The sequence below is a fragment of the Macrobrachium nipponense genome, chromosome 8, assembly GCF_015104395.2.
Source record: "Macrobrachium nipponense isolate FS-2020 chromosome 8, ASM1510439v2, whole genome shotgun sequence".
NCBI lineage: Eukaryota > Metazoa > Arthropoda > Malacostraca > Decapoda > Palaemonidae > Macrobrachium > Macrobrachium nipponense.
Window position 1 is genome coordinate 12,925,819 of NC_087203.1, and position 13,928 is coordinate 12,939,746.

General features: G+C 35.7%; 1 protein-coding gene and 1 long non-coding RNA gene across 5 annotated transcripts in view; one reads left to right on the top strand and one right to left on the bottom strand.

Moving 5' to 3' along the window:
- Nucleotides 1-13,928, top strand: part of LOC135222616 (dynamin-binding protein-like) — a 334,340-nt gene that overhangs the window by 46,852 nt on the left and 273,560 nt on the right. The gene's annotated exons all lie outside the window — the stretch shown is intronic.
- On the bottom strand, nucleotides 3,772-10,785 carry LOC135223214 (uncharacterized). The gene is made up of 4 exons (XR_010316420.1): nucleotides 10,626-10,785; nucleotides 5,117-5,366; nucleotides 4,756-4,939; nucleotides 3,772-4,050 (listed from the first exon to the last, which is right to left on the bottom strand). It is a non-coding gene; the product is annotated as an uncharacterized LOC135223214 (long non-coding RNA).

A 13,928-nucleotide genomic window follows, 5' to 3' on the forward strand; every position in this document is an offset into this window, starting at 1 on the left:
CTGCAATTGGGCAGAGTTAGTTACCCACAAAACAATTGAGTGTTACAGCGAATTTTTAATCTTGTAAGTACAGGCAGGCCTGGGTTATCGGCGGGGGTTCCGTTCTGATGGCTTGATGATAAGCAAAAATTGGCACTAACCAGTTAATGGCTCCTCTGTTAGGTATTTATCGATGCTGATAACTAGAAAACTGGATTGCTGATAACAGAGGCCGTTGATAACCGGGTGACTGCTTGTACTTTCATAGACCTACCTTGAGCCCTGAGCTATATTTGCATAGACGTGCCTTGTTACTCTTCAAACCTATTTGAATTTGGGCACTCCTGACTTAGAGGAGCACTTGAAGAATGCTGGTTTGAGTCTGTTGAAGGCATCTATTTGAGGTTGTCTTCCTTTCGGCTAGACTTCGTCTGATTAGGGTCGTTGTCTTCCACTTCTTAGGGTAGGAGGTTAGAAAAGGTAACTTAGTCTGATTAGGGTCGATGTCTTCCAATTCTTAGGCTAGGAGGGTAGGCATATGCTAGGCTACATTTGACTGCTGAGTTTGTAACCTGTGTCCTTCACCACTTTTCTGTGTCTGCATAGGAAATATATATAACGCATATGTGCTACAACTCTTCACTCTTTCCTGTAGGTGGAGAAAAGATGTTATTTTAGAATTGGAGATATAATTCCATCCTTTGTCGCTGAGGTCGTGGGTGAAGGCTGTTAACAAAGCAATATTTTCTTTGCTTAGAGTTTATTTGGTTTAGCTACATTGAAGAAGGCGCATGTTTAGTATGCAAACTAGAAAATGGTGTATATATAATACGAATCAACAAGCATAAGCATTGGAGCTCAATACACAATAAGGAATCATATTCTACATACATGAGGTAGAATTTACAGGATCAAAATCTGTGTGTCAGACTCGATACTAATATACATTAATAATTGGTTACACTTATAACATTTAAGCATGATGCAATGAGAGTGCAATGCTAGTTCAGTTCAATAACATTTAAGCATGATGCAATAAGAGTGCAATAGCTTCTGAACTGGACATGTCTACTGAAGTAGTTTTCCTGCACTTGTTACACAAGTATTTTTACATACATTCAGCCACACATCTGGGGAAGATGCTGGCTCTGGATGTGTGGAACCAAGACAACAAGCTCTTTCACATCAACATCCTGGAACTCGAGGCTGGGGTAGTTCATAGACCCGGGGACAGATCCTACAATTCCAGAACCATTATCCCAAATAACAATATGCATAGAATAAAAGTTGTCCAGAATTCCAAAAATATGCCAGAAAAGTCACTTATCCGACCATTTTACACCAAAATACCATCCGCTGATATTCCCGTGAAATGTAAATTTTTCTAAGTACCCACTTGATGTGAAGGCTGACACGGCAGTCGGAGCTCGCGTAGTTCTTGAGTTGGCCGCGGACAGGCGCTGTATGTCGGCCCACCCCCAACGTGGGAAATTTTAAATCAAACCAATCCTGTATCAGGTTGACCCAGGTCATTTCCAAGGGACATGGATTAACCCTTAAACGCCGAGCGGTAAATAAAAAAATTACTCCCGTGTGCCGGAGGGGTTTGAGAGTGAGCGCGTAAGCGGAAAAAATATTTTTTTCAAAAAATCACAGCGCGCTTAGTTTTTCAAAAATTAAGAGTTCATTTTTGGCTCCTTTTTTTCTCATTGCTTGAAGTTAGTATGCAACCATCAGAAATGAAAAAAAATTATCATTATCATATATAAATAATGCGATATATGATAGCGCAAAAACGAAATTTCATATATAATTGTATTCAAATCGCGCTGTGCGCAAAACGGTTGAAGGTAACAAGTTACTTTTTTTTTTTTTTTTTTTCGTTGTAATGTACACTAAATTTCAATCATTTTGGTATATAACAAATTGTAAAACGATAAAAGCAACACAGAGAAAATATTATCACAAAATAATGCATGAATTCGTAACGCGCTTACGTAAACACATATTTTCAAAAATTCACCATAACTCTAAATATTGTCCTAGAGACTTCCAATATGTTTCAGAATGAAGACAAATGATTGAATATTACTATACTGTAAGAATATTAGCTTACAAATGCAGTTTTCGACCATATCTGACGAGCTAAAGTTGACCGAATGTCGAATTTTTTATATATATATTTTTTTATATGCAATTATTTCGGAAATAAGAAAAGCTACAACTTTCAAATATTTTTCGTTTTATTCTACATGAAATTGCGCACATTTTCATACATAAAACTCTATGAAATGCCTAATATGAAACGGAGCAAATATTCCGAGAATGGGACTTACGCATTTCGGAGATTTGTGGCGGAGAATCCGCGCGCGGAGGGAAGGAAAGTTTTTTTTAAAAATTCACCATAAATTTAAATATTGTGCTAGAGACTTCAAATTTGTTTCACGATGAAGATAAATGACTGAATATTACTAGACTGTAAGAGTTTTATCCCAGCAAACACACAAGATCCAGACTTTCGGGCATTGGTACAAATGATCAGTAGCATCGGTCCAATTCATATCCATTATCCGTTTGCACACCGGGCCCTTAATGGACTGTGTTGTAAGAATGTTGGACAATACATGCAATCCATAATCACGCCAATGCGTGTGTTGGACCAGTAGTGAAACAACTCTGGACTACCAAAACTTTCCTATTTTGGGCAGATACTGGTACGATTACCAGTATCCAATTTATGTTTCATTATGGATTGCCAGATAATTCCAATGCATGATATGAAAGAATTAAATGTGATATCTATGTACATCACTCTGCTGTATCTAAAGTTTGAAAATAAACTATACAATGAAAAAAACTGATCCTTTGGCAGTTTTGTTCGTGGTCTTAAGACAATGTGATCGAACCACTGGAAGAAATGTTAGAAGCTCGATCTCCTTACTTTACTTTTTATCAGCACTATAGTTACATGCATAAAACATTGTATTGTTTATTTTCAAACTTTAGCTACAACAGGTGATGTACATAGATATAAAACATTTCTTTCATAGTCTTTCGGACAAAACGTATAACCCTTAATGTATCTGTATGTTGCAATATTCATCTAAATTTATTTGATAAAGTAGTATAGGGTGATGTGGCAAGTATTTAGGTATTGACAAAACTATTTTTGAAAATAATTTAAACACTTTTATGCAAACATATATCAGTCAATAGAAACAAATCAATACTCTTTTAAAAACTGTTCTGTGATCAAGTATTGTGGCTGTCATGTAAACAATAATTTCAATAAATGCGTTAACACATAAAAAAAGGGATTCCATTATACTGGGTTCAACATCAAAAATACATAGTCACAATTAAATTTTTATTATAAGGCAAAAAATGGTTAACAAAACAGTTGCAGTAACTAGTACCATATATATACATGAAACACCCACTGCATTCTCTATACTACATAAACTCTCCTTAATTGTTTAATATGTCTGATTTCTATATACGTACAATATTTTACAAAAGGAAATTATAAATATTCATGGATTACTGTCTAATGTTTGTTGTGACTTTGTGCAAGATGGTACATCCATTTAATTAAAAAAAAAAAGTAATGCAGGAACACAAATTGCCATTCATTAAGTACAGCACTGTATGTAAGAGATAAATGGATGTAGCATCTTGCATGAAGTCACAACAAACATTAGACAGAAAAGAATGATACGTCTCTACATTAAAATTACATTTAAACATATAAAAATTATTCATTTAAATATAAAAAATCTAATCAAAAGACTGACAATAATCAGATAAATTTGAGTGATAAACAAATTACATGAATATTTATAATTTCCTTGACAACAGTCAGCAAAAGTGCTCTATATCATATTCCTTCAGGATCCCCACCAGAATTAGGTTGAGATGAATTGGGATTCACATCTTGACTTTGCTGACTGTGCAAGTCTTTTGGTCTTTTCCTTCCCAAGTATCTGTCACATGCATTTCTTAGATAAATCATCATAGTTTTCCCTACTTCAGTTTCATCAGTTGATAATTGTGTCTTGTTCACCAGAATATCTGAAAAGGATAATCAATATTAGTAAATTGCATATCTGCAGTACTACACATAGTCAACAATATAAAAGCCTTTTATATTCAGTACTTATACCACTATTATTACAATTTGAGTTTAAAATCTAAGTTAGAAAAGCATAAACCTCTGAACCCAAGGGGTGGGGTCGAGTAGGAAAAGTAACCCTATACAGGAAGGTAAAAGTGGACAAGAAAAAAAATGGTGCAACTTTGTGTACTCTCAAGCAAGTGAACTCAAATCCAAGACAGTGGAAGACATTGGTACAGAGGCTATGGCAGTATCCAACTTTAGAAGTTTTGATGTCAAAGTATTAATTCATTTAAAGGTTAACAATTAAGGTTTAAGTCATTTTTTTAACTTTGTGGGATTTGATTTTGGTGTTAACCCCTGCCAAGGCTAAATGATAATGGCACTTATGGTTTCTGTGCTTTAACATTACACTGCACTTTTATATGGATTACTTTTGCATTACTTTTAAACGTTACTGAATGTGTGGATGAAATACAAATGCAACTCATGTTTTGAAGGTTTCACATACAGTACTATATTTTGACTATCTACCAGCATCCATGGCACTTCACTGCATCTGCATCCCCATCTAAAAGCTAGCAATAGGCAGTTCTACAAAGTGCCAATTTACACACTGCAAAAGCCATACCCTACACCTAACAGCATTATACAGCACTCACTTATTATAATTCCACACAATGTCGTGTTCTTGAACCCTTTCTTGCATGTACAGTATTTGTTTTCGTCTTCCAGCCAAGACGACCTTCCCAGTTGAACTCATACTGGAGTCCACTTGTCATGCAGAAGTCAATCATGGTTTTGACTGCTGACGGTTGCTCCCCCAAGAATCTAGAGTCTATGTACCTAGAAATAACATTCAATAAGAGTGGTTATACGAAAGTTTTTGATAATTATTAGTAATGAAATCATTCTACATACTATGGCCTTTTCTTATCTTTAGTAATGTCAAAGTAAAAGTTTTCAGTACTGAAGCATAATAAACATCATTGTGCATATCACGGTAACTGACATGTAGCTTACCAGTGACTTTCTAAGGGGACTGTCCCCATTTATCTGTTGTTCAAAGTCCTCAAAGTCTACATATCTTTGTATTGGTAGCAATCCGTCCAGCAGGGATAAATCAGGTCCAGTGGGTGCAGCAGCCTGAGTTTGTTTCAAATGTTCGATGGTACCTATCATTATTTCTTCTGCTGATCTTGCACCCTACTTTCCAATTTTGTCATTGTCATCACAAGAGGTCGCATCACTTCCACCATAAGAGGTCGCAAGACTGAAAAAGAAATCAATATTTTCCAATATCTAAACAGAAGTGTGTTAATTTAAATGTAGTTAGCACAAATCTCTTTTCATAAATAGCTTCACCAACACAGGAAATAAAAGCTGATTTTATTGGTTACACAGGTACCATCTGATTTACAATATTCAATTTACTGAAAAATTGAGGAAACTGTCAACAGATACTCTTTGGAAATCTGTATGAGCAAAAAGAAAAAAGGTTGATAGCCCCACACACACACACAGATTGCCAAGCAATTAGTAAGCTCGGAGAAGACAATATTTTCACATCCATCGTTGCTAAAAATTTCACCACTAGTTGCCTGTGTATGTGAATTATTTTCTACAGTAGCTTTTTTATTTCCCATGCAAAGAAGTCTCTATAGTCCTTAAATTTTTCTTTTTGCATGACGATTCAAGGTCCATGTACTTGCCCATAATGAACAATCCCCAGCTTCACAATTCTTGAACATACAGGACCTGAGACAGAAAATATCAAGATATGGTGTGGGAAAAAAGCTTATTTTTTTGGCTTTGTTTCCTAATGAAAGTGGGTACCAATTTTATGAATGGCAAACGCAACTAGTGGGAGGTGTGATGTAAATTAATTAGCAGAGGGAGAATTCAGATCTGGATTGAAAGGTAAGGTACAGTTGTGTTGTTGGTGGAGACATCCCAGCCAGTCAGGGAAACAAACATGGTGGAAGGTGGAAAACAACAGGTCATGGAAATTGAAGTCGGAATGAATTCCAGAAAAGGCCAAAGTAAAAGAAGCAATAGATAAAACTCTAGAGGAGTGACGTCTCCTTGTTAGACATCAAAGAATGTTCAAAAGGTCGGCCTCATGACAACAGTAGCTAATAGATTTAGACCACGACGATGATTTTTTAGCTACATCCACCCACAAGGAATCGACAAGTGATAGGAAGGAGTCATGCCCATGTGGGCAATTGCAAGGTCCAGCTAGGCCCAGAAGACGAAAGCCAAGTGATAAATGCAAAAAATTGTTCTGCACAGGCCTAAACAAGCCTCAAATGAAGAATTTCTTGAGGTCGATAAAAATGACAGAAAAGGAAAAAGGCCTAGATTGGTATTGCAGTTACTCAAAGAAGATTGCAGATCATACAAAGAGAAATTAGAAAAAGCAATTGAAGAAACTGAGAAATTGCTGAACAAGCTTATATAGGTATTTGCATGAGATGCTAAGAGGAAGAAAACACTAGTATTTTGTAGAATGTAATGGAGGTACAGGCAAAAAGGGTCAATAAGTCAGGATGAGGAAATTGCTATGAGAAAGGATAGAGGAAAAATCCCAGATCACCAAGAATTTTGGAAATATGGTGTTGGATGGAATAAAAAGTTGCAGAGAAAGTAAAAAAGGAGAATAAATCAATTGGTGAACTAAACAGTTACTCAAAGAAGATTGCAGATCATACAAAGAAAAATTAGAAAAAGCAATTGGAGAAACAGAGAAATTGCAGAAAACATGACAGTCAGCAATCAATGGAGCTTCATGGAAGACCTGAAAACCCTAAATGAAAACCTAGTGAAGAATATGGAAAACAAACAAGGTACAATCACGGAAAGGACCACTAAAATAATGTCAAGACTAGAGAGTAACTCACCTAACCCTGACAACAAGCAATGCTTGAATAGCGAAGCCCTGAACAGGGACCACGATTAACAGAGGGGTTGGGAAAATCAAAGTGCACCTAAAGATAAGGATAAGCTAACAAGAGCAGAGTGCAGGTTCTTTACGACAGGAAAGTGCAAGAAAGGAGACTGTTGTGAGTTCCTGCGCTTACGACAGGAAAGTGCAAGAAAGGAGAGACTTGTGAGTACCTGCACTTACGACAGGAAAGTGCAAGAAAGGAGAGACTTGTGAGTACCTGCACTTACGACAGGAAAGTGCAAGAAAGGAGACTTGTGAGTACTAGCACAAGTGGAAAAGCAGAATTTATAAAAGATCCCAGAACAGGCAGGGCAGAAAAAGAGGTAAACCAAAGGACAGTATATAAGTTCTACAAAGAGGGTTATATTGTGAATATGACAGGAACTGTAAATACAGCCACAGAGTCATTAGCCAGAATAGGACTATAGTACAACAAAATTAGGTGGACCAAAGATGAGAATGTAAGCGTTTCAAAGAGGGGCACTGCAAATATGGTAGAAACTGTAAATACAGTCACAGAATCAGAAGCCAAAATAGGGCTATAATAAATGGAAAGGCAAGGTACCAAGAAATAAGACATGTTGACTATGAGCCAGAATAAAAGAGCAAGCAGAGATGAGGATGAGCAGTATATGTGCAGGTTTAAAAAAAAAAAAAGAAGCAATCAAAGAAATAGCAGAAGAGCAATTAAGAGCCCTTTATGGACAATTTTGGACAAATAGCTCGGTGAATACATGTACCAAATATATTATAGAAATAAATGGAATGAGATATGCCAAAAAAGGTACCAAGAAATGAAACACGTTGACTATGAACCAGAATAAAAGAGCAAGCAGAGATCAGGATGAGCAGTATATGTGCAGGTTTTTCAAATCAAAGATCAATCAAAGAAATAGTAGAAGAGCAATTAAGAGCCCCTTATGGACAATGTTGGACAAAAAGCTTGGTGGACACATGTACCAAATATATAGAAATTAATGGAATAGGTATGCCAACAAAGCACTGATAAGGAAATAAAGATAAGAATTATCAAGATATCTGAGACTTTCAAACAAAAGAGGAAAGAAATAAAGCTGAGGAAAACAAAAACATAAGGGAACTGGAAATAAAGGACGCATGTATCATAATGAAAGCCAGACTGAATATGTTGAACTTAAAGGCTAGCTTCTTGGGTAAATTTCAGGACGAGGTCTGTGATATATGCAGTGGAGGAGGACATCACCGAACATTTATTCATGTGTAAATCAATTAAAAAACAGATCAGGACATAAATATAGACATGGAAATCCCCTAACAGAAAACTGGGGAATACATAAGGATAGCCCACAAAATTAAGAATGTTTCTTATACCTGGAAGCGATGGATGTCAAAGCTAAGTAGCATTGCCCTTGCCCTGCCTCAGTTATATTAAGAAAAGAAATGAAAGGGGGTTGGGTTTAAAATTAAAGTAGAAATATTGTGTTATATCTAATTTGGAAACATCTTTAATTTTTGGGGGTTACTATTGTTGCAGAAAAGGACAATAGACATGAATTAAAATACAGGTAGTGTTCAAGTTACAATAATTTGTCCTATGATAATCCGATTTTACGATGGGGTTTTAACAATTATACTGATACGACAATATTTTGAAATTATTTTAAAATTTCATCACAATGGACGCAGGCAGCAGAGTATACTCAGGGAGCGAGAGAGCAAATTACAATAGCCTAAATTTATCCCGTCTTCTAGTTAAAAAGCCTGAAAAACAGCAAAAGAGAATGATGAAGGTATTGTTTTTAACGTTATAATTGTGTAAATGTAAATGTGTAGTCATGAACAACCGAATGATAGTAAGCAATTACCGCAGTCATGTTATAAATGGTGATATGTAGCATAGGAATGATGTTTTTATGCAGAAAGTTTATTTCCTATAGATCAAAGCTCAGCAGGAAATATACTGCTAATGAGTATCATGCAATAGCAACAAGGATAAAACTCCTGTAAACTTGTGCATCGCACAACCATAGATAAAATTGTGCCATCAAACACAACCGTAGATAAAATTGAGAGAAAATCATTTTATCAAAACTATTGGGCTTGAAATAACACATTTTACAGTTTTTTTTAGACCAATAAAAGATAATGCAAAGCTTGTATTAACGCTGAAACCAAGTGAAAATAGTGATGGAATCATGTAATTTTTTTTTACACAAAAAAAACGGCCCCCTGATGCAATCTTTTAATGAAAAAAATAATTTAGTTCACAACAAATGTATTCAAGTCATATTTCAACTTAAACACGTTGTCTAACGAAAAATGACCTTGTCTCATATAAGTAAATATCTGGAAATTCATTTATGCTAACTAGAAGCTAGAAAATTTGCTCATAATTGAGTTAGGGTAAAAAACCACTTGGTACAGGGGTGGACCATGTACGATCAATGTGTACAACCCCAAGAAAAGTACATTATAACGCGCCCTGACACCGGAGTAGAGGTCTTTAGCTCCGTTTCTCACCAACAACAAGTTGCGTCTGATGCCCATCTCCGATGTCAGGACGCGTTAATGTACTTTTCTTGGGGTTGTACACATTGATCGTCATGGTCCCACCCCTCTACCATGCCGTTTTATACCCTAAATATGGCAAAATAAACTTGTATGGGCCACCAACTGATTTCTAAATCAAAACATTGACCACTACCTTTAAGTTAGTATTTTATAATGCAGTACATAATACAAGAATACCTACAATATTATTGGATACAGTGAAGTGGTGTAGAACTTATTCATAATATATGCAGCCATCAGCAGCCTGACATCACTCAATTGTACAGATGTCTGACTGATTCTCGTTTTGTGTCCAATTTTTTTTTCTACTAATATATCATAGTCAGAATGCACTGAACCTCCAGAATTGGCTTATATCAATTAATAAATTACTATACCGCATGTGTAATATAGAGAATACTGTAGGCTACGCTACTGTATTCGTATGTCTACACTAGGCCAACACTTTAATTTTATTCAATTACTTCGTACTGAATTTTCATAAGCACAAATAGCCTACATTGAACCTAGAAAATATGCTGAAACTAATAATTATTATGCTGTATACTTGATATAGTAGTGTAATTTTTGGCTAGGCTACCCTACCCTATAGTGTAGAGATGGTGCAAATTACCCTAGTGTAGGCTAGGGTATATTCGATATATGATTTTTCCATAAGTAGGAGAATACCTGTAAACAGTTTTAAGTACTAACAAAGTTAAACTGAATAATGAGTAGGCTAAAACTAACAAGGAAATAAGCTTAGGATCCAGGAACTAGTTTTCCTAGAATGCCACTCATGACCTAGCTATCCAGAACTTCCCTATCCAATCTCGTTTAGGGTTCCGTGCCCTGACCTGGCTTTAGGGGCATCTGGAGTCTGGACCCCGCTCTAATAACACAACTAGTAGCTACCATTCCGAGGTTGTCCTACTCTTAAAGAATTTAGCTTATTCACAGGTACTTGTTCTTCTTGATAGCCTAACCCACATACCTAGTACCTAGCCTAGTAGCTAAACACATGAACCTAATATGCAAACACTTGCTACTCACAATTGTCTAACAAAGCACGTTTGTTCTTCTTGGTGATGATTTTGCGCCTGCAGAAATGGTCAGCAGTAGTGCTCTTCAGAGACGGGAAAATTTCATGGTTTTAAATTTGACCTCAGCCAGTCCACGTGAGTGTAGTAGTAGTAGTAGGCGGTGTTTATCTTTGAAACAGCTCCTCCGTTGCTTGTTGTTATTCCTCCTTTGTTTATGTAAGGTATCTGTAGATCTATATAACTATTTCATTCATCTTGTGTTTTGGTAAAGTTTTTTCTCTGTAATGCCATAGTTCTTTTTTTAATTCTTTCCTATTTTCAAAAGGTCTACAAATAAAAGCAAAAAGTATATTCCTCTTCATAGTGTCTTGGAATGTTTCAAATGAGTAGGTTTAACATAATTTCAAATTTGGCAAACATAAGAAAATGTGCTAAAAATATGCTAAGTGAAAAACAAAATGCCAAATCAAAATTTTGGATACCAATTATGTTTGAGAAGTAACACACACAAATCCACATATATTGTATATGTATGTGGCACTTTTCAAACCAGATTGACATCCAAAATTTCTATTTGGCACATTGTTTTTTTATTTTGACATATTGTTGGTGTATTTGCTTGTTTTCCAAATTTAGTATATATATATTATATATATATATATATATATATATATATATCTATATATATATAGATATAATATATATATATATATATATATATATATATATATATATATATATATATATATATATATATATATATATATTTAAATGGTTATCAATAATTGTTGAGGATTTTTTTTTTTTTTTTGCTCGATATGCAAATATATTTTTTGAAAGTCGCTTCAAAAGATCCAACTGTATTGTTTATGAATCGAACCACAGTTGGGTATCCAACACTGGAAAAGAGATAATCAAACCAAAAATGGGATATCCAGTGTTATCCAACATTGGAAATGCAGTATTATTTTGGTAATGGGTCCAATTCAGTTATTCCATTATCCATTAATATAGTTGGATTTCCTCAATAATCCAGAATTGGTCCAATACATCTGTGTTTGCTGGGATCTTACAATTGCGTTTTTCGACCATTTCGGTAGAGTCAAATTGACCGAACGTGGTTTTTTTTCTATTTATCGTGATTTATATGCAAATATTTCGAAAATGAGAAATAGCTACAACCTTCAACTATTTATTGTTGTATTATACATGAAATTGCGCACATTTTCATATATAAAACGTTATGTAACGGCTAATTTAAAATGGTGCAAACATTACCACAATCGCACGTATGATTTTTTCGGAAGAGTTACCGCGCGGACGTAAACGAAAATGTTATTTTTTTCATAAATTCACCATAAATCGAAATATTGTGCTAGAGACTTCCAATTTATTGCAAAATGAAGGTAAATGCTTGAATATTACTAGAATATCAAGCGTTTTTAGCTTACAATTGCGTTTTTCGACCATTTCGGTAGAGTCAAAATTGACCGAAGGTTGAAAATTTGTCACTTATCATTTTTATATGAAAATATTTCAAAATTGATAAAAGCTACAACCATGAGTTGTTTTTTAGTTGTATTGTGCATGAAATTGCGCACATTTTCATATATAAAACTTTATGTAACGGCTAATTTAAAATGGTGCAAACATTACCACAATCGCATGTATGATTATTTTCGGAAGAGTTACCGCGCGGACGTAAGGAAAAAGTTTTTTCATAAATTCACCATAAATCGAAATATTGTGCTAGAGACTTCCAATTAGTTGCAAAATTAAGTTAAATGATTGAATATTACTTAAATATAAGAGTTTTAGCTTTTAATTGCGTTTTTCGACCATTTCGGTAGAGTCAAAGTTGACCGAAGGTTGAAATTTGGCACTTATCGTTATTTATATGAAAATATCTTAAAACTGAAAAAAACTGATAAAGCTACATCATGAGTATTTTTTTGTTGTAATATATACAAAAAATGCGCACATTTTCATATATAATACTCTATGTAACGGCTAATTTAAAATGGTAAAAAAATTATGTCAAAGTGACGAAATAATTTCCGAGATGTGTCACAGATAACTTTTTAGTGCGGCAAGAAAGAAATTCGCGCTTGCGCGCCTGCGTAACGATTGTAAACAAAACAACACTTGATCCGTGAACTCCCAGCATCCCCCAAGGCGCGTGATTCAAGAGTTTTCGGCTGGTAGCCTAAAAGTATTTTTCCGCGAATTTTTAAAAAAACTTTTGTATGTCGACGTAAAATACGTCCAGTCGGCACCCGAGAGACAAAAAATGTCGACGTAAAATACGTCCAGTCGGCGTTTAAGGGTTAACTTCCTCCCAACCAATAAAAACGTCGTCCCATGAATATAATCAGATAATCATACTGCAGTCACAAAATTTGCCCTTTCCGTTCTACACCGCCGCCATGGATAGAACGCATTCCATATTGTTTCCCAAAAGTGTTATAGCTGACGAGTTCGATCAATATACGCATTTGTATATTGGTATCCTTATCGAGTTTTTACGAAACACTGACGAATTTATGAAGTGGTTATACAGGGAAGGGTTACTGGGACTATTTGGGGTTGTGTACAACATGCAACATAGTGAACCAACGATTCATGAAACATGTGACCAGCGAGGCCACGGGCCAAGCGATATACGTGTGGCGATGTACAAACAGCAAGTGCGGTAAGAAGGTATCAGTTCGGCACGGATCCTTTTTGAAAAGTCGCATTTGTCCCTAGAAACAATTATTATATTAATATTTGCTTCACAAAGAAAATCCCACAGTGTGTTGTCACAGATTTAGTTATGCCTCTAGCGCCTAACACCATGGTGGATTGGTATAATTTTTGTAGGGATGTATGTTGCCAAATCCTGTGTGCTGATAATAAGAAGATCGGTGGTCCTCGTCATATTGTTGAGATCGACAAATCTAAATTTGGGAAACGGAAGTACAACCGTGGCCGAAAGGTAGACGGATCTTGGGTGTTCGGTGGCATTGACCGACAGACACGTGAGACCTTTTTCAAGTGGTTTCCTGGACCGTTCTGCCGAAACTCTGATCCGGTGTTGCTTGGTAACGTACTTCCAGAAACCACAATCATATACTGATTGCTGGAAGTCGTACCGCAAAGTCCGGGATCATTATTTTTGCGCATAATGTCGTGAACCACAGCGTTAACTTCGTTAGCCCGGACGATCCCGAATGTACACATAACACTATAGAATCGCAGTGGCGTGTTCTTAAACGGAGCGCGCTACCGAGACACTGTCACAGAAAGAACTTTACGAAAGCTATTTTTCTGC